Source organism: Hibiscus syriacus, unplaced genomic scaffold (assembly GCF_006381635.1).
Source record: "Hibiscus syriacus cultivar Baekdansim isolate YM2019G1 unplaced genomic scaffold, ASM638163v2 tig00002237_pilon, whole genome shotgun sequence".
Classification (NCBI taxonomy): domain Eukaryota; kingdom Viridiplantae; phylum Streptophyta; class Magnoliopsida; order Malvales; family Malvaceae; genus Hibiscus; species Hibiscus syriacus.
In genome coordinates, this window is record NW_024061918.1 from 20522791 (window position 1) to 20545616 (window position 22826).

General features: G+C 36.1%; 1 pseudogene; it reads right to left on the reverse strand.

Moving 5' to 3' along the window:
- Positions 1 to 6632: 6632 nt before the first annotated feature.
- LOC120141406 lies at positions 6633 to 22315 on the reverse strand (annotated as a pseudogene).
- Positions 22316 to 22826: the final 511 nt, after the last annotated feature.

Below are 22826 nucleotides of genomic sequence, written 5' to 3' on the forward strand. Positions count from 1 at the left end.
AGGAATATATTTATGACAATATTTTTCTTTCTCAAACCTTGGGCTTATGTTGTGTATAAAAATATCTTCAAACCAAAAAAATTCAATAAATAAAAATTTATACAACGAACTCCTTTAGTATTTTGTCAAACTAAATAAAAAATAGATTTATTTATAATCAAATTTTTTTTTGTAACTTTTTATGTAGTTTAATCAACTTAGTGGACACCTTTTGATACGTTGTTATTAACCGAGAGAAATAAAGAAGGTAAGATCGAATGAAGGAATGATCTAGAAGTAGAGAAGAAGAGAGATTACAAATAAATGATTTTCATTCATTCATCAGATAAAATTTTTCTTCTACAGTACATGGTTTTATTTTCAATACAATGTACTATGACAAATCTTAAATTGACAATTGAATAACTAACTCTAACAGCTTCCTTTGCAGATAAGAGCTAAGGTATTTTCTCATATGGGCTACTAGATGGATCCACCATCGAGTCCATATCCTTTGTCCCATTCGACTTCCAATCGTCCTTACTGGTGTCCATTTCCATGTAAGTTTCTTTTGTCTTAGCCTTAGGAATTGAAATCCCTAATTCCCCGATTCCTATTTTCATAATCCCTAATTCCTCTTTCATTTCCCCCAATTCTCTCGCTTCGATTATGATCTCTTAATATTGTTCCTCTCTTTCGTTTGTGACAATACCCCGTCCATGAGTAGATCCTTGTCCCCAAGGTCGAAAGTAGGAAATTGAGCACGCAGGACTGTATAATATTCCATGGTATCTTTTGTTCAAAATCTTCTCAGGAAATACTTTCATCTAGCCATCATCGATTACCTGAGGAGGTTCTGATGAAGCTACTGTCTTCTCACCAAGTTTTCGCTTCAGGAGATTGACGTGGAAAACATAATGGATTCGAGCGGTATCTGGTAAGGCTAATTTGTACGCAACCTCTCCAATATTTTCTAGAGTCTTGTATGGATCATAAAAACAAGCTGCTAACTTCAAATTTTTTCTGAGTGCTAGGGAAGTTTGCCGATATGGTTGCAGTTTCAGGTACAGCTCTTCTCCTACATTAAATGTCCTCTCACTGCGATTTTTGTCAGCTTGCTATTTCATATGATTCTGTCCTTGTTGTAGTTGATCTATAACAATTTATCTAAGTTGATCCCTATCTTGTAGTAATGTCTGAACACTGTGTTAATTAGACTCAGAACACCATAACATCGTAGGAGGTTTGTATCCGTAGAGGGCCTCAAAAGGGGTAATCTTATGTGATGTGTGGTAATTTGTATTGTATCACCATTCAGCATAGGGCAACCATCTTGCCCACTATGTAGGTTTTAGAAAACACAAACCTCTTAAGTACTGTTCCAGGCACTGGTTCACTCGCACAGTGTGACCATCCGTCTCAGGATGATAGGCCGTGCTAAAGAGTGTGTTGGTTCCTAATTGCTTCATCAGTTCTTTCCAGAAAAGACTAGTGAATGTGTTGTCTCGATCTGAAATGGTCATCTTAGGCTGACCATGAAGTTTATATACCTAATCTAAATACAATTTAGCTACCTCTATCACAGTATAAAGATGAGAAAGTGCTAAAAAATGAGCATATTTAGTCAGTTTATCCACTATCACCAAAATACAATTCTTATGCATAAAAACTGGTAAACCTCCAATAAAATCCATAGTTATCACCTCACATGCTTGTTGAGGAATAGAAATGAGTTGTAGCAACCCTAGTTTAACCACATACTCCACTTTAGTACGTTGGCAAACTTTACATTGTTGGACATAATTAGAGACCATAGTTTTAAGTTTAGGCTAATAAAAATAAGCTTTCACACGTTGATAAGTAGCTTGAATACATGAATGCCCTCCATGTGGAGAGTCATGTAATATTTGTAGAATCTTCAAACATAAATCACCCGTCTCTCCCACATAAACTCCATCCTTGTAGAACAAAATACCCTTTGAATACATCCAATTTGGAGCATTACCAGTGTTAACAGTTACTGCTCTAATATATTTTTTTAGCACTGGAAACTTGTACGTAGCTTTGCTCAATGTTTTTAACCCAAGTTGGAATGATAATCATGGAACTTATCTACTTACACTCACCCAAATTCACAAGTTGTCTTAACAAAGCATATGCCATAACATTAGTACGCCCTTTTTGTATTGGATTGTGTAATCTAAACCCAATAATTTAATCAACCCTTTGTTCTAAATTATTGTTGTAAGCTTCTGTTCTAACAAATACTTTAAAGGTTCGTGGTTTGTTTTAATGATAAATGGACCACACTCTAGATAATGTCACCATTTTGAGACTGCCAAAAGAATGGCAAGATATTCCTTCGCGTAGATAGAAAGATCCATGTTTTCAGGAATTAGAGCTTTGCTAAGGTAAGCCAAAGAATGACCTCCTTGAGACAAAACAACCCCTATACCCTCTGAGCTCACGTCTGTTTCCAAACAGAATTCTTTAGTGAAATCAGGAAGAGCCAAAATCGGAGCCTTATATATTACTTCTTTCAATTGAGTAAAAGATGCCAATGCTACAGAAATCCATTTAAAACAGTCTTTTCTCAACATCATTGTAAGTGGATGGCTAATTTCACCATAACCTTTGATGAACCGTCTATAATATCCTGTTAGCCCTAAGAAACCCTTGAGAGACTTCAAATTTTGAGAAAGTGGCCAAATTTTCATGGCAATAATTTTTGATGGATCAGTTGAGACACCCTGAGCATTAATAATGTGGCCTAAATATTCCACTTGTAGCTGTCCAAAGTAGCATTTACTTCTCTTGGCATAAAGCTGATTTTGTGTCAATATTTCCAAAACACGTCTTAAGTGTGTTGCATGAGCAGGTAATGTAGTGATGTACACTAATATATCATCAAAATAAACTAGAACAAACTTTCTTAAGTAGGGAGTGAACAAATCATTCATAAGAGATTGAAATGTAGCAAGGGCATTTGTAACCCAAGGGCATTACCTTAAATTCAAAATGTCCATGATGAGTGCGAAATGCAGTTTTGTAGATGTCTTCAGGCTGAATTCGAATATGCCAATAGCCAGACCTTAAGTCTAATTTAGAAAAATAGGTTGCGCCATGTAATTCATCTAATAAGTCCTATACCACCGGTATTGGGAATTTATTCTTCATTGTCTGACTATTTAACTGCCTATAATTCACAGAAAATCGCCAAGAACCATCATTTTTTTAACAAGTAAGCAAGGTGAGATAAAGGTGCTCTTGCTTGCTTGAATGATAGAAGCTGATAGCATATCATAAATCTATCTTTACACCTTTGATTTTTAATGGTGTGGAAACCTATAAGGCCTCAAATTGATCGGAGCTACACCGGGCTTAAGGGTAATTGTATGATCATGAATTCGTTTGGGAGGCATCCCTGTAGGTTCCTCAAAAACTCCTGCAAATTTTGGTAACAGTGGTTGTAGCTCCCTAGGTACCTGTTGCTCACAATTTTCCATAGTCAGCAAATAAATCTCTCTCAATAAATCTAGATCCTTAGCAGTGATCTTTTTCATTTTTGTCATTAGAATAAGAGAGGGTGTTTGATGACCCTGAATCGATAATTATTATCCATAATTCTCAAAGGTGATAGTAATGGCATTAAAATCCATAAGAATTGGGATATACATGCGCATCCAATCGACCCCAAGTGCCATATCACTGCCTCCTAGATTTAGTACCTAGAAATCATGAAAAAACTGATGGCCTTGCATAATCCAACATAACCAATTGCTTTTGGCTAAACTAAAAAGTTTCTCTATGTTAGCAACTGTAATAGCTAGTGGTTGAGTTGAAACTAACTCAATACCAACTTTAGCCTATTTAGGAGTGATAAAGCTATGTGTGCTGCCACTGTCAATAAGGATATTCGGAGGTTTGCCCCTGACCAATCCTTGAATTCTAATTGTTGTATAACTAATGCTACCCGTGAGAGCATTGACTGAAATCTCCAGATTCTCATCTTTATCATTTGAATCCCCCAAAACTTCTTCTGGTATGATTGTTTCTTCATGGCTATCCGTTTCCTCTATTGCATTCAATTGTCGTAACTTGCATTGGTGGCCTGGTCGAAATTTATCACCACATTTATAACACAAAATGTTCAATCTGTGATACTCTAGCAAACTGGTTTTGTTTTGAGAGTTTGGAATAACTTTCTGGTTCGTTTGAATTAAAGCAGGTTTGGATGAGATAGGGTGGGATTCTTAAGTTTTGTTTTTGTCGTTTGTTTTGAAACTCAATTGAGATTTCATATAATTTAGTCTGCCTGCAAGCTTTAACTATTTCTTTAGGGTTGGGAGCATTAACCCTGTGTTTCAACTCTTCCCTTAGTCCACTTATGAAAATGGACACAAAAAATTCCTCCCACAATGTTGGATTCTTTATTAAAATAAAAGGTTTCAACTCTTTGAACCTCACTTGATACTATTCCACCGTTCCTTTTTGTGTTAACTTACTAAATTCTTCTATGACATATGAATATTACATATCATTAAATCGATGACACAAATATGCTTTGAACTCGTGTCAATGTACTCGATTTTTTTGTATAATATAACCATCAAACCATGATTCAGCCTTTCCCTATAAAAACATAGCAACTATCTCAACTCATTGTTCTTCAGGAATCCCAAAGAGATGAAAGAACTTATGATATTTTTGTACCCAACCCCTTGGATTCGTTACATCAACATTTTTTCCAACTTTAGGCCTAGGAATCATAAATCCAGCGTTTCCTACTGCCCCTCCTTGAACTATTTTGTACCCTATTGTTATCCTCTGTTTGATTTTCCACCCTAATTTTTGATTGATCCATATGAGATTCATAAGGTTTATATTTGAGGATATCTGGTTCATCTATGTTGTAATAGAACTTGGACTTATCATTTATTACTGTCACTATCACCGGTTTCTTTCTATCAACTTTTGTTAGAGCAGGTGTAACAATCTGCTCCTTTTCTGAGCTCACCATATTTTTCTCATCATTCCTCCACGTTAAGATTCGTAGGACTTGTTCTATATAAGCTTGATTGGTTGTCATTTTTGATTCCAGGTTGTTTAGACGCTTGTTTTGCTCCTCCCACCCCTTTGGAGGTTTTGTTTCATCAATGACTTGTTCTACTTTTTTGGATAGATCTTCAATCTGTTGCTCAATGGCAGTAAGTTCAGTCGAATCTGCCATGGATTGAGTCTTTTTCTGTTTTTCCAGTTTGCTGCAATGCCAAGAATTTAGGCTCTGATGTCAATTTTTTATGAACCGAGAAAAATAGAGAAGGTAAGATCGAAGGAAGGAAGGATTTAGAAGAAGAGAGATTACAAAAAAAAAAGATTTTTCTTCATTCATCATATAAGATTTTTCGGTTTTATTTTCAATACAATTTACTATGGAAAATCTTAAATTGACAGATGGATAACTAACTCTAACAGCTTCCTTTGCAGTTAAGAGCTAAGGTATTTTCTCATGTGGGCTGCTGCCTGGATCCACCACTGAGCCCATATCCTCTGTCCCATTCGGCTTCCAATCCTTTTAATTGGTGTCCATCTCTAGGCAAGTTTCTTCTGTCTTAGCCTTAGGAATTGAAATCCCTAATTCCTCGATTCCTCTTTTCACAATCCCTAATTCCTCTTTCATTTCCCCCAATTCTCTCGCTTTGATTATGATCTCTCCGTCTTGTTCTTCTATTTCGTTCGTGACATATGTGTAATTAACATAACATGGGATTGAAGCATTATGTGAAGGATTTGTAGTTGTTTTGGGTAAGGTTTGTTTTATTCTTTTTATTAATTTAGAGTGTTTACAAGTAGTAGTATCCATTCTCAATCATTTGACAATAAACATTCAAATATACTAGTCTCTGGTACTTGAATCTAAGACATCTTGAAACAACAATCATTCTTTTAACTATTGAAATAACTTGATCTGTGCTTGTTTCGGGTAAGTTTAGCTTCTATTTTGCTCTTCAATGTTGACAATTGATGGAATTGGATTTAAAGATGGAGACTGATATAAGGAAGATGTTTGTTTTAATCTCAGGAAGGAGTATGTTGAGGTCAGATGGTGGAGCCATCCGAATCAGGAAAATAACAAACGCTCCAACCACATTACCACTAACGTACGAAAAATGATGAATGACCTACAAGGACTGTATCTGTCTTCCGGATTATGAACATGAAAAAAGGGGATTTTACTGTAATGATCCTCCTACCATTTTACATACCACAATAATCCAGGAACTCAAACCTTGAAGTTGTTGATGGCTGGAGGTAAATGAAGAAAGCATAATAACCAAGTACGAGCCTGGTTCGACAAAAGAGTTGTAAACATTCAAAGACTGAAATGACAACTAACAAAATTAGCAGGCCAAAGAGGTAATTTTTGTCTTTTTTTGTGAACTTTAAAAGCTCTATATGATGTTGACCTGTTTTCACAAACGAAAATACTGAGATTAATACAAACAGAAGCAGGGTAGATGTATAATCACAACAAAACCTTTACAATCTGTACAAAATTCCATTTGGTTTATTTGAAGAGAATTGGAAGCAAATTCTGCTGCATCCCGCACCCTGCTCTTTTCTGTTTTGGACCTCTGTGACATGTACAGTTTTTACTTCTTTGAATATGTAAGATACGGATCCTGTGCTATTGCCAAAACATCTGGCCTTTCTACTTGATTATATGTCAGACATCGACGAATCAAATCCTGCATGGTTAGATATCGGATTATGTCATTGTTAAGCGACCAAAAGTTCTCCGAATTGTGAAACTGCTGAAATACAACACTAAAACCCAGAAAATCTGCAGCACATGCACAGAAACAGATAACAAACGCCTCCTTCAACCTATATCTTTAGCTCAATCGGTTCATGCCGTTATATCCTAAGAGAAGTGGCATCTAGCAAGTCCAAAATTCTCTCTAGAATGAACAATTGAACATCGAGTTCAAGTTCGACATAAACGTAATTAATAATTTAAACCTGCTTTTGACGCTCACTAACAGATACTTTTGCTACACCTAACTCATCAAAGAGAACATTGCCAGGCTTCAGATCATAATGGATAATCTTCTGTGCTCTTTTGTTCAAGTATACAAGGCCTTGAAATATTTGAACTATGATAATCCTAGCTTCTTTTTCAGGCAATACTGGTGTTGACTTCAAAACAGCATCAAGGTCTTTGCCTGGAAGCAACAAAATAAATCAGAAGATAAAAAGAAATTAAATATGCAAGGATGATCTATCAAACCATTATCCAGACAGAATTTATAGGTATTCTCTACCAAGAAACTAAATCAAAAAAGCTCCCAGACAAAAAAAGTGGTTGAGTTAGTTTACCACTACAGTACTCTAAGACAGTGCAGAAAGCATTCTGGTCAATCTCAAATATGTCCCAAAGCCGAACAATGTGACGGTGCACCAATGTCTTGTGAATGTTGTACTCTCGAATTGCATGTCTTATGTAACTTTGCTTCTTATCCTCACTCCACTGAGCATTCAGGCCATGAAGTTTACATACAACGTATCTATGCTCTACCAAGTCATAAGCCTGCCGGAAATTTCTTAACTTCAAATCACTGCAAAAAGATTTATTTTCACAATTGCCAATTTTGGCAAAGGATTTCTAGACTTTTGACACATCTAATAGACAGTGTTTAAACATGCTTAGAAATACATTTTAAAGATATAAGCTTGCCAGAGTTCTGACCTTATAAACCTCACTGAATCCACCTCTGCCAAGAAGATTTAAAAGCGCATATTTATTATTCAGTATTTTAAAACGGGATCCATCCTCATCTCGAATACGCTTCATTTCACGTATAAGCCTTCCCTTATCTAGTTCATAGCGATCTCTTTCACGGAGAAGACTTTCTTCCTCCTAAAGAAAAATCACAACTCAATCATGGTGGATTGCAAGGAAAAAATCAACATAACTGGCATGGCTCTTTAATAATATCAGATAAGGCAATAACTTGTACAGTTAAACTTACACGCTTAATTGAGGCAAGACGTGATTTGTATATCTCATCCTGGATAAGGGTATCTTCTTCATGCGCACCAGATTCTAAATCACTAGCATCACCCTTGTCTTCAAACAAAAGAAAAGTTGTACTTCACATAGTGCTTAGAAGTATACTCCTTTAAAAACTTATTTGTCCGAGTCATGCTGGATGTGTGTGTATAAAATTTAGGTGCATATACAGAGTAAGTTCTTCAAGTAGAACCTGGGTGCAAGTAAATGTCAGGCATCACTACTTACGGCAAACTTACGAATCACCAGTGCCAACTCAACAAGTCAACTTCAGGTCATAATTTTTTCAACATACATACGACATATCGTGCAAATAAAGGCTATGTCATGGTGACAGGAGAAATGGAGAAGAGATTTGGGGGAGAAATGGAATTAGGGTTCAGAGAATTGGGAACTCAGAGGCTAGGGATTTGGGAGAAAGAGGGATCGATTGATTTACCTGATGGGAATGTAATTCTGGAGCAGGCTAAAGGAGATAGCAAAGCTAATGGGAACGTGGAATTGGAGTGGGCCAAAGGAGAGATCAAAGCAATTGAAGACTCTTGAGTGATGGCAGCCCAACCTTGAGCCCAAGAAGTAATCTGTTGAAGGAATCTAGCAGCAAGAAACAGTTAGACTACATGACAAAAGCACTGACAGCTGTAAACAAATAATTGGATGTTGTTATTAAATATATGCAACAGAATTGTAATTGAGAAATTATGCTGAGATTTCAATGAAATTCTTCTTCTTCTTACTTTCTTCATTTTTCTGAAATCCCCAATTCTATCATTTTCTATCTTGAATTGTGACAATTGGTAATAAGAGCTACGTTAATTGATCCAAAATTCGAAATTTTTTTTGGAATGCCTAAGAAAAATACAAAAATGGCTGAAACAAATCCGATTGAAGCAACTGAAACTGTACCTGCAGAGCAGCAAGAGGAAGTGCCGAGATGGTGGGTTGTTCAACGTGAGAAATGGGAGGAACGTCTAGCTACCCTGGAAGCTCAGTCCACAGAAAATACTGGGTATCTTCAGAAGATTATTCAGCTGATTACAAAAAGTGCAGAAGAAGGTGATCACCTAACTCCAGCAACCAGTAAGAAAGGAGCTGACATTCCTGCACCAAAACTGGAAGGTAAGACACCTTGTGAGGTTACTGTAATTAATGAGCATGAAAGATATTCTTTTAAACCTGGAGAACCAGGTATTTTACAATCTAAACCTGGTGATAAACAATCTGATCCTATTCTGCTAACTGTTCCATCTTTGAGACTGGTTAGTAATGGAGATGACTCAGGGGAGAATTCTAGTGCTATTCCTGCTACTGTTAATGCTTCTGTTTCATTTTCTAGACCTAGAATTGAACTTCAGTTCTTTGATGGTTCAAATCCTAGGGGTTGGTTGCAAAAATGTCAGAAATATTTCAAAATATTTGCTATTCCTGAATCTCAGCAGATTGAAATAGCTTCTATGTATTTGATTGGGAAGGCTGAAACGTGGTTTGATGGGTATCTAATGCACAAACATAAGGTTACTTGGCATGAGTTTGCAGCTGATTTGTGTCACAGATTTAACAGCAGTACGTATATTGATGTGGTGGATGAGTTCAACAAATTAACTCAACAAGGTACTGTGGAGGAGTATCAGGAACGTTTTGATGAATTAATGCCTTTTATTATACAGCAGAATCCTCATCTGGGGGAAGAGTATTTCATTTCTAGCTTTATTAGCGGCTTAAAGGATGAATTGAAGCACAGAGTTCGAGCACATGAACCAAAATCTTTGGCTGCTACATTTAAACAAGCTAAACTTCATGAAATTGCTGGTGAAATTGAAAGTAAAAAATTTCGACTTCCTGTTCGAAATTTCTACAATTCAAGTCAAACTTCTACAGTGAAGAATTTGTCTACTACGATTCTTCCTAAGCCTAGTCCTCCAATTACCAACACTAAGCAAAGTATTTTAGACTATCGAAGAGCTAATAATCTTTGTTTTAAATGTGGAGACAAGTTTGCTCCGGGACATCAATGTAAACAAAAGCAGCTAAATTGTATGAATGAAGGTGAATTTGTTGAAGACATTGAAGAGGAGAATATTCAAGAAACCGAATTACCAGAATCTGTTGCTCAGATTGCAGGAGCAAAATATTTCGAAATTTCTATGAATGCTTTAAATGGACAGGCTAGTTTTTCAACTTTGAGAATTCAAGGGACTGTGAAAGGGAGACCCTTAAATATTTTGATTGACAATGGTAGTACAAATAGTTTTGTAACTGCTGGTTGGGCTAAGGAAGGAGCAGAGGTTATTTCTACTAGACCTCTTTCAATCACTGTAGCAAATGGAGAGAAACTTTACAGCACACTCACTAGTAAACAACTCCAATGGAAAATGCAAGGACATCTTTTTGAACATGATTTCAGAGTCTTGCAACTGGGAGGGAGTGATATGGTGCTAGGGGTTGATTGGATGCAAAAGTACAGTCCCATTTTGATGGATTTTAATGAATTGACATTGGCATTCCAAAAAGAGGGACAACAAATTCTTTTACAAGGAGAAAAAAGGATGCCAACTATTAAATTACTTTCTGAGAATAAGTTACAGAAAATGGTTGCTAAAGATGTTTCTTTTGCTGGTGAATTCTATTTGATGATAACAAAAGAAGATCAGTTTTCAATTTCAGCAGATTTACAATCAATTTTACAACAGTATGCAGATATATTTGCTGAACCTGATGGTATGCCGCCTCAAAGAGGTCAAGACCATGCAATTATACTTAAGGAGGGAGCTCAACCTGTCAATCTACGCCCATACAGATTTCCTCACCATCAAAAAACAGAAGTTGAGAGACAGATTAAGGAGATGTTAGCCTCTTCCATTATACAAACAAGTAAGAGTCCTTTTGCCTCTCCTTGTTTGTTGGTTAAGAAGAAAGATGGTTCATGGAGGCTTTGTGTTGATTATAGGCAATTGAATTCTATGACGGTTAAAAACAAATTTCCTATACCAGTGGTAGAAGATCTTTTGGATGAATTGGCTGGATCTAAGTATTTTTCTAAAATTGATCTTAGATCAGGATATTGGCAGATTCGAATAAGACCTGATGATATTGAGAAGACAGCTTTTAGAACTCATCATGGCCACTTTGAGTTCAAAGTCATGCCATTTGGTCTAACAAATGCACCAGCAACTTTTCAAACATTGATGAATGAAGTTTTTGGACCATATTTGAGGAAATTTGTCTTAGTTTTTTTTGATGATATTCTCATATACAGTAAATCTATGGCAGAACACAAGACACATTTAAAAGTTGTGTTAGAGACTTTGAGGAAGCACCAGTTGTTTGCTAAACGAAGTAAGTGTTTTTTTGGACAAACACAGATGGAATATTTGGGTTATGTAATTTCAGCTAGAGGTGTTGCTACTGATTTTTCCAAGATAGAAGCTATGACGAATTGGAAGTTGCCTACAAATTTGAAGTCTCTCAGGGGATTTTTGGGTCTTACAGTCTATTACAGGAAATTTATACGCAATTATGGTACGATTAGTAGGCCATTGACTGATATGCTTAAAAAGAATAATTTCACTTGGACACCTGAATCTAGGACAGCTTTTGAGACACTTAAAGCAGCCATGTCTCAGGCTCCTGTTCTTGCTTTGCCTGATTTTACTAAACCATTCTGTTTGGAAACAGATGCGAGTTCTACTGGAATTGGAGCTATTTTATCTCAAGAGGGACGTCCTATAGCCTATTTAAGTAAGGCCTTAAGTCCTAGACATTCTGATTTGTCTGTCTATGAAAGGGAATACTTATCTATTCTGATGGCAGTAACTAAATGGAGACATTACTTTGAAGGAATTCCATTTGTCATCAAAACAGATCATGAAGCACTTAAACATCTTTTGGACCAAAGACTCACTACTTCCATCCAAAAGAAAGGACTTACAAAACTTTTGGGGTTAGACTATAAAATTCTTTACAGAAAAGGGAGAAGTAATTTGGCTGCAGATGCTTTATCTAGAAAAAATGAAGCTGAATTACAGAAGATGACTGTAACAACTATTATTCCACAGTGGGTTCAAGATCTTGAAAAGAGCTATACAGAAGATAGCTTTGCAAAGGCAAAAATTGCAGAATTGAGTATCTGTACAGAGGCTAACAGTCAATGGACTTTTACTCAGGGAGTTATGAGATTTAACAAGAAAGTTTATGTGGGTGAAACTGAAGGATTGAGACAACAAATCTTGACCCTTTTACATGCATCCCCTTTGGGAGGACATTCAGGAATTCAAGCTACTGTCTATAGAGTTCAGCTTTATTTTTATTGGCCAAGATTAAGAAAACATATCACAGATTTTATTGCTCAGTGTGAGGTCTGCCAGATGACTAAAATTGATCATTCTCACAAAGCTGGTCTCCTACAACCACTACCAATTCCACACCAGGCTTGGGATATGATTTCTATGGATTTCATTGAAGGTTTGCCACCTTCCAAGAAATTCACTTGCATTTGGGTAATTGTTGACAGGTTTACTAAATATGGTCATTTCATTCCTTTAAAACATCCTTACACAGCAGCTGATTTGGCAAAGATTTATTTAGCTCAGATTTATAAATTACATGGCCATCCTAAGTCTATTGTGTCAGATAGAGACAAGATATTTACAAGTGTTTTTTGGAAGGAATTTATGAAACAGGTTGGCACAGAAACTCACTTCAGCACTGCCTATCATCCAGAAACGGATGGCCAAACTGAAAGAGTAAATCAGTATGTTGAGCAGTACTTGAGGAGTGTTTGTTTTATTAAACCTACTATATGGGTTGATTGGTTACCACAGGCAGAATGGTGGTATAACACCAACTATCACACTGCCTTAGGAGTAACTCCATTTGAAGCAATGTATGGTTATAAACCTCAAGTTTTATCTTGGGGTGGTCAGTCAATGGTGCAGACAGTACAGGAGTTATTAGAGCAACGAGATGTCATGAACAAAATTTTGCAGGAACAACTACAGAAGGCTCAATCAAGAATGAAAGCATATGCAGACAGGAAGCGTACAGATAAGGAATTTATGGTGGGGGATAGTGTTTACCTTAAACTCCAACCGTATTAGCAGACGTCGTTAGCAATTCGTAAAAATATTAAATTGGCTGCTCGTTTTTTTGGTCCCTACACAGTGATTGAACGAGTGGGGTTAGTGGCATACAAATTAAAATTACCTGATCATTCGAAAATCCATCCTGTTTTCCATGTTAGTCTCTTAAAGAAAAAGATTGGTGACCAGCAGATTACCTCGTTGGATCCTCCGAAAATTGATGTTGACGGCCAGCTAAAGGTATATCCGGCTGCTGCTTTGGCCAAACGAATTGTGAAGCGCAATAATCAGGATGTTACCCAATTCTTGATTCACTGGACAAACTTGGGAAAGGATGATGCTACATGGGAAGACTATACTGTGTTGCGAACACATTTTCCACGGTTTGATCCTTGGGGTCAAGGATCGTCTGAAGAAGGGGGTATTGTCATGGTGACAGGAGAAATGTAGAAGAAATTTGGGGGAGAAATGGAATTAGGGTTCAGAGAATTGGGAACTCAGAGGCTAGGGATTTGGGAGAAAGAGGGATCGATTGATTTACCTGATGGGAATGTAATTCTGGAGCAGGCTAAAGGAGATAGCAAAGCTAATGGGAACGTGGAATTGGAGTGGGCCAAAGGAGAGATCAAAGCAATTGAAGACTCTTGAGTGATGGCAGCCCAACCTTGAGCCCAAGAAGTAATCTGTTGAAGGAATCTAGCAGCATGAAACAGTTAGACTACATGACAAAAGCACTGACAGCTGTAAACAAATAATTGGATGTTGTTATTAAATATATGCAACAGAATTGTAATTGAGAAATTATGCTGAGATTTCAATGCAATTCTTCTTCTTCATACTTTCTTCATTTTTCTGAAATCCCCAATTCTATCATTTTCTATCTTGAATTGTGACAGGCTAAAATAGACTATAGTATGAGCATTAAATCTACAGCCGGACTCCTAGCTAGCAAATAATTCTCTAATGAGTTGGCTCAAAATAGCACATCATTTACAAAATTGAAGCTTGTTGCCTGCCAAGCATGCAATAAGTTCTATAGAACATGGCATCCATTTGGTCATATGATGGCTAACCAAAAACTTATTTTACTTATTTCAAATTGAGTCATAAGATATTAGTAAAATAGTGGTCCGCTACAGAGATCCCGACTGATCTTTAACAAATTTGTTTTTTTCTTATTTTGGGCTACTCCTATATAATTACTAATATTTGATATCAACACTTATTTCCTGTAATTATAGTTCTAACTTATTTTCAATTCAATTTTCAATTATATTTATCATTGATATGCCAACTTTGCTTTAAGAGGTCGACTCTCAAAAGGTTTATACCTCACTACCATACCTCACTACCTTTAATGCATACTCCTTTCCTCGTAAAAGGCAAAAAACCTCATCGTCTAATTCTTATTATACTTTTATTGTTTATCATAATGGTAGTCGATCTCATGTGCACTCTACTTGAAAACAACATACATAAGCATTTTAAACACACAGCTTTATATAGGAACTCACATCCTTAAGTTATACTAATTCTGATTCCATAACAATTAAAACAAACTTGATATATGCATAAATTTAATCCATATAATATCCAAACTTAAACTAACAAAGAGTAAAGACAATAGGAATTTTAAAATCCTGTAATCTCAAAAGTTATGAATTACCACATTGTCGCTTCTTCAATTGTTTCCTCTGTCGTTCAACAGCCTCCTTAGCTTCTAACAATTGTCTCTAAAAGAAAATGAAAGGGAGACATATTAAAAAAAATAAGCATGAGTACACTAATAAAAGAATCCTTGGGCCTAAATTGCTACACTAATTAATTTTTACTTTTATGATTACAAAGACAATATAGAAAGAATAGCATACAAGATGAGCATTTAGATCTTTAAGTGTTAGTCCATCCTCCCACGTCTCGGAAATGATTGTTCCAGCTCTGAAGGCAAAAAGAACATGGGTAAATTCATTAATCAAGAGACACAAGGAGCTGTAACACCGTTATACAACATTAACATGAATGATGCACAGAATAACTTTCCTCCCACTTATGTAGAGAAAATTGTAAGATATATCGCATTTATATGATTCACCAAAACACTTTTTCCTCCCACATAGGTTTAACAACAGAATCACACATTTAATTAGTACCATGGAATTAAGGACACCCTGGTAACTCTCTCTCTCAGACAGCATTGTGTCACACATGAGGAATCGGTATCAACAACATAAACTAAATACTCAAAGCAATTTAATCTTTATATACCTGATTACTCCCACATTTCCGAGTCTCAAGGAATCCTGCCGTACTTTCATCCTAGCTTCTTGTCTCTCAGCTTTGGAAACAGCGATCAAAAGATCAGATATCATTTTTGTTCTCTGAACCACGATCAAATAAGAAGCCCAGGATTAAAACTGAGACCATCAATTGTTATCAAGCAGACTTAACAGACATTCGCTTTCTAGTACTTTTATTTTCATTTTCCTCTTTAGGCATGGGTGACATATTTATAAAGTTTGATGTTCTGTGTTTGTGAAACGAACTACATTTTTAGAAGTTCAATTATGCGCATAAAGTTAACAGTCCACAAGAATATTACAGAAACAAGCTTCCTCAAAAAACACATGGTGTATGGGAAATATAAGCAATTTCATAAGTCAGATTGAAGAAAAGAACAAGCCCCCATGATAGTTAATAAAAAAAAAAGTCCCTTTAGTTTCCATTATCACATAACCTGTAACTCCCACCAGAAATGAATTAAATAATGTAGGACGAGCTTTTTTAAGAAACATTGCCTAAAAAGATAAATGCCATTCATCAAAGGCCTTCCACTGAAGAACTCTTGTCCACTGCAGTTTGAGTCTACAAGATTTAGCTGCTTTTCTATTCAAACAGAATAACAGAATGATGTGAAAACCATATACAGTCACAATCCCATCTAAAATATGTTAATTTTATCTGAAAAAGAAAAAAGGATCCCTTCCTGGGTTTAGTTGAAGACATGAACATAAAGTCTGTATATTTCTTACTTCAAGCAATATAATCCTTTCCCCAGTCCCCCCTGAGGAGGGAAACCACCACAAGGAAAATCTCGTTCATCTAATATCTACACTATATATGTACTAGAGGTGTGATATAAGCTCACGTCAATGGCTATTGACTAGGTTTAGAACTTTCAGTATATAAAGATCCATCAATTAAGCGTAATAAACACCTTTGGCTTCATTTGCTGATCATAATCTTTAATATCTTTCAATTCCTGCAAAAACGCAATAAAAACTAAAAGGTAAGTAATAAATTAAATAAAGAAGTTTGCACCATATATTAGCGGAGCTACTTTAAGAACCTTTTCTAGTTGCCGGTAAAGATTTTGATATTCAGAGGCTTCTTGATGACATTTCCCTAGGTCCTCCTCCAATGCTGCAACTTTTGCACGTAAAGATGTTACCTCATTTATGCTATCTCATTTGCAATTTGCACCTCATTATTTTTTGTAATGCATCCAAGACGCAAGTTTTAAATGTTAAGAGAGTTTTACGAGTTTTGAAGTTATGTCCGGTCTTCAACTTGATCTCAGCAAAAGCAAATTATTTGGCATCAACATTAGTGAGGAAGAGGTCAAGAAGTGGGCGGGTGACATTTGTACGGTTGGTCATTTCCCTTTTGATTATTTAGGGATGCCGCTTGGTGCAAACAGGAACTCTTCAGCTTTGTGGGATCCGGTTGTTCAGAAAATTTTTAAGAAGCTGGCGGGTTGAAAGGAAAAAACCCTTTCTTTGGCAGGGAGATTGGTATTATTGAAGTCGGTGTTATGCTCGTTACCTACATATTTTTTTGTCTTTGTTTAAGATTCCTGCAGCAGTGAATTTAAAGCTGAATTCAATAATGGCTAATTTTTATGGGGAGGAGGGGCAGAGTTCAAGAAGATTCACTGGGTCAATTGGACGACAGTGTAAAGCAAGAAGTTTTGGTGGTCTGGATGTGTTGAATCTTAATTTTATGAATAGAGCTTTATTAGGGAAATGGTCTTGGAAGTTTTCTAATGATAAGGAATCCATTTGGAAGAAGATGATTTGTACCAAATATAATTTGAACATTAATCTTCTATTTTTCAATAGCAAATTTCCAACAAATGCTTCTTGGCTATGGAAATCGGTGGTCAATAACCATTTTAAAGAAGATCAGTTTGGTGCTATGTTTCGAAGCTTGTTTCAAGTCAAAGTGGGTATGTGGCTTGGTGAGTTTGGGGTTTCAGGGTTGTTGTAAGTCGGTTTTGTTATGTGTGTTTCGGTTTGGTTGTATTTCTTATGTTTGGTAATAAATTATGGGCACGCTTTTCCCCTTCCTTTGGTTATTGTGTTTTTTCAACACAATAACTAAGAATGGGGTTTTTAACGGGGCCTAATTCCTATATAAAAAAAGTCAAAGTGGGTAATGGGGAGAGTATCCGTTTCTGGTTTGATAGTTGGGCATTAGATTCTCCTTTGAAGGTTGTTTTCTCGAGATTATTTGCTCTTTCTTTGAATAAATACGGGGTCTTAATTGAATATGGTGAGTTTCGATCCGCAGGGTGGTCTCGGCATGTTTAGTTGAGAAGAAATCTGTGTAATTGGAAGCTGGATCAGTTTTCAGATTTATTGGCTATCATTCATAATATTAGTCTTTCACAAGAGTCTAGAGATGGCCTGATATGGAGAGGGAATGGGGAAGGTATTTTTTCTGTCAACTCTTGTATGAAGCTTTGTTATCAGGTTTCGGCTGATGAGAATTTTTGGATGAAATTTATTTGGAGGGGGTTGGTGTCTCCAAGAGTGGAAACTTTTATGTGGCAGGTAGCACACCAAAAACTGGCAATAAAGATTGAATTACAAAAATGAGGAGTTTCGGGGATTGTAGACATTTCATGTCCTTTTTGTAAAAGAGACATCGAATCTGCCTCCCATTTATTTTTCTCCTGCACAGTGGCGTGGTCCCTATGGAATAAGTTTCTGAATTTTTGGAAAATAAATTCGGTTCTTCATGATAATGCTCAAAGCTTTTTACTAGCTTAGAATGATTTGGTGCCTTATTCTTCTATTTGGTCCTTTATTCTGGGAGTAGTTCTTTGGACTATTTGGAAATTCATAAATGCCATTGTGTTTGAAGGAAGGATCTTAGATCAGATTGAGCTATTTTTCATGGCTAGATTCAAGCTAGCTTCTTCGTTCTTAGCTTAGTTTAAGGAAATTGCTATTACTAAGGACTCTCTCATTAGTGATCCCTCTATTGGAGATTTATGATCTTCTTCCAGAAACTCGATTCATAATATCGTGTCTTGGGTTCCTCCTCCAAAGGGTTTTCTTAAATTGAACGTGGATGCAGTTGTTTGTGGAGATTGGCGAAAGAGTGGTATAGATGGTTTATTAAGAAATGAGGTTGGTGAGATGAAGGGTTCTTTCCAAGAGGCTGCGGGTCCAGGTCCCCCTACTTTGATGGAGCTTATAGCCATTAAGAGTGGTTTAATTTTCTTTGATACTATTCTTCAGAGGTTCAAGAATCGATTGATTGTTGAATCTGATAGTAAACTAGCAGTGGATTGAGTAAAGAATTTAGATAGATGTCCTGTTGTTTATGTAAATTTAGTGAAGGATATTGCTATCATGTTAAGATAATTGGAGGGTGTTATCAGATGGGTTGATAGAACAACCAATATAGAGGCTGATAGCTTAGCTAAGGCTAGTATTGGTTAGTTTTGTTGTTGAGTTTAGGATATTGTGTTTGAGTGTTTCGGGTTGTTCTTTGTAAGGGGGCTTGGTTGTTTTAAACATTATGTAAATTTTCAGTTATTAATGAATTTTGAGGCACTCTTTTCCTCCTTCCACTGATAAAGGAACACCTATTGCTGTTCCTTTAATCATGAAGGGGGTTTTTATCGAGGCCTCCACTTCTTATCCAAAAAAAAAAATCTTCTGTGCATCTAAGGAAAATGATGCAAGCATATATTCACAAAAGAGAAATTAACTGGTTGCAAAGCAAATCACAGTTCTTTTTCCTCCACATTTTTTAACCAAAAAAAATATTGCCTCAAAATTGAGGAGCAACTTTAAATAGTTTAAATAAACACGAACTTTGCGAAGATACATACCTCTAGAGAAGTGCACTGATCAGTCTGGAGCTTCTCTTTGGGCCTACAATCCTGATATACAAATAAAAATAGTAAACTGCCTAAGAGTGTATGTGATATGACTTATATAGCTTATTCTTTTTTTTATAAGAATTGAAGGCCTCATTAAAAACCTCCTTCATAATTAATGAAGCTTGAAATAAAGCTTCTTAATCATTTGAAGGAGGAAAAGAGTGCCTTAGGATTTCATTCCACATCTAAAGTACATAAAATACAACCAGAACAACACCCCTATCTAAAGCAAAAAACCCAATAGTGCCCTAAAACAACAAAAAACACCAACACTAACTTAGACAAAACCTCCTAAGAAAGATCGTAAGAAGTAATGATGAGTCCTGGTAACCAAACTAGCAAAAATAATACAAAAAAGAGCCTATACAGTCCAAATGAAAATCAGAAAACAAACATCAAAAGGGCATCTGCACTCAACCAATCCCCTACTTAGCTAGCCTGTCAGCCTCCAAATTACAACTCCTAGGAATCCATTTTAGAACACAACCCTTATCAAAAATTGCAGCCCCAATTTCCTCCACCAAGTCACTGAAAAAAACTGGTGTAGATTGCTGTTTTAAAATTCAGTCCACTGTATTTTTGCAATCACTCTCTACTATTAACCTTCCCTTTTTAGCAACTATGTAGTTTTTCCATCTAATCTAGTATGCAATATAGGAAAGGAACAGTTTTTTCTTTTGTTTTCCATGTTTTTCTCTATTTGTTTCAAAATTTAAGAAAGGAAAAGCTCCACTTAAAATTTTATTTCTCAATAAACCAGTTAAATGTAGAAGGAAAAAGAAAATGGAACACTTGGACACTGGAGTCTTACAGGTTTAAGATCCAGTATAAAGTAAACGCATTTTTTCTTATCAATAGAAATCATACATTTTATTTATTTTTCCCCATGTCTCCTTTCTCGTGACCAGTGTACACTCAAAGCACAATATATAGGACTCCACAAAATTAGCTTGAACACTGAAACAGGAAAAATGCTAGCCATGTACTCGACATTAGTTTATATTCCTTCTGTGTTTCACATTTTCTTTTTAGAACTTTAAAATTTTGACCTGTAAGGCTGTAACTGCCCCAAGCTTAGCGCATACACTAAAATGAACGGTTCAACGTACCAAAAAGGCCGCTGGAGAATAATATAAAGAACATTTTTGGTGCTGGCAACTTTAACTATTACAAGGGAGAGAATCAAAAGCATAGCATCCAGTGGCACTAAAGCACACCTTATGGAAAGAGTTCTCAAGTTGACCATTTGAAAGTGTTACAATCGAACTAGATATTTGTTGTATTATCTGATCGTTAGCTCTAGAACCACGACCTCTACTTGAAACAGAATGTCCTCTTCCATGGCCTTGTTTTCTTCTATTTCCGTCGGAACTTGCCTTGGACTCCACATGTTCAGCAATCATTTGCCTCCCTTCAGTAACTGCCTGACCAATTTATCATTTAAAAAAAAGTAGATAAATAATCCTTTTTCAGAGAGCAATAAAGGAAAAGTTACAATGAATATAGAAATAAATAGAGACGATATGTGAAGCTATCCAATAGACTACTTCGGAAAAAATGATTGAAGAACTCAAAAGCAAAGAGATAGTTTCCAAGTCTCCAAAAAGCAAAACAAAAAAACTCATGACTCATAAACCTACCTCAACATGTTGAAAAACTGGCAAGTTATCATCTCCTTGGATTTTCTGGCGCTTCAGTGTGTTGGCTTGTATTAAAAACTCACCTCCATTCTAGCATCATGTTACATGTAAAATAACGTTAGTTCAGTTCTTAAAACTTGAATGTTAACAATAAACTAAACAATTAAAATTTATATAGCAATGGTGCGAAAGACAACTTCATATGCAAAAAAAAAAAAAGTTATTAAATCGAATATTTTATCCCTTTCAATGATCCAACATAACAAAATAAAACTCCAATTACACTCATCGTTTCTACCAGGTATGATGTATATCAACACAAAGCAAGCCAATATCAGGTTAACCATTACTTTCCAAAGCAACAAAAAATTAGCATACCAACATCCATATCTCAATTGTTCCACCTAGAAATAATGTGTTGATGGGAAATGTGCCCCCAAACATCACAAAGTAAGCCAATATCAGGTTAACCACTACTTTCCAAAGCAACAAAAACTTAGGATACCAACATCCATATCTCAATTGTTCCACCTAGAAATAATGTGTTGCTGGGAAATATGCCCCCAAACATCACAAAGCAAGCCAATATCAGGTTAACCATTACTTTCCAAAGCAACAAAAACTTAGCATACCAACATCCATATCTCAATTGTTCCACCTAGAAATAATGTGTTTCTGGGAAATGTGTCCCCAAACATCACAAAGCAATCCAATATCAGGTTAACCATTACTTTCCAAAGCAACAAAAACTTAGCATACCAACATCCATATCTCAATTGTTCCACCTAGAAATAATGTGTTGCTGGGAAATGTGCCCCCAAACATCGAATATTTTATCCCTTTCAATGACCCAACATAACAAAATAAAACTCCATTTACACTCATCGTTTCTACCAGGCATGTTGTATCGCAACACAAAGTAAGCCAATATCAGGTTAACCACTATTTTCCAAAGCAACAAAAAATTAGCATACCAACATCCATATCTCAATTGTTCCACCTAGAAACAATATGTTGCTGGGAAATGTGCCCCCAAACCAAACTATTAGATTTTTATTATTCCTCATTTGAAACGGAGATGAAATAAAAACAATATTAAAAGAATTGTGAGGTCATTTTACCTCGTCATCGGAATCACTCGAACTAGAAGCCTCCAACAACTCCCCAGAAGAACGAATTTTGAAGATGACGATGGAGAAGGCTGTTGCTGCTGCTGTAGCTGCTGGGTTTGCGACTGTTGCTGAGAAGCAGTGGCTGAAGAGGCCTTACCCACCAAGCGAGCTTTGAGCTTCGTAATCTTAGTGGGTAAAGAATGGTCCAATTGGTTTGAGGAATTAGAAGAGAAATATGACAACTTATCATCTGACATTGCGATCAAACCCAAAAAAGGGTTATCAGATGATTACGGGGAAAACGGGAACAAAAATCCAAAAGAAGAAAGTTTAGGGTTTCTCAAAGAAGAAATAAGGCTTGGTTAGGGGAAGATTTTCTCTTTTAATATTTGGGTTTTGAAGTTTTGAAATTGGGGCAAATGGAAAAAGGGAAAGTATCTAAAGCATTTTGTAACTAACTTTAAAATAAGGTAACCAATTAAGGTGGAACGTGATAAACTACATCAGATGGTCACTAATGTTTAAAATCATTAATTTTTGCTATCATCCTTTAGAAAATTTCATTTTAATCTGTAATACCCTAAATTCTGAGCTAGTAGTTTTAGGTTTACCCGAGAGGTAATGGACCATACAGAATTTATAATTCAAGTTATTGGGCTTAATTGGGTTGGACTTGGATCTAATTAGCCATAAAAGGGAGATTTTTGCATAGTAGAAAGATAAAGAGGGACCAACAGTGTTATTAGCCCATTTTTAAGAGATGAAGTC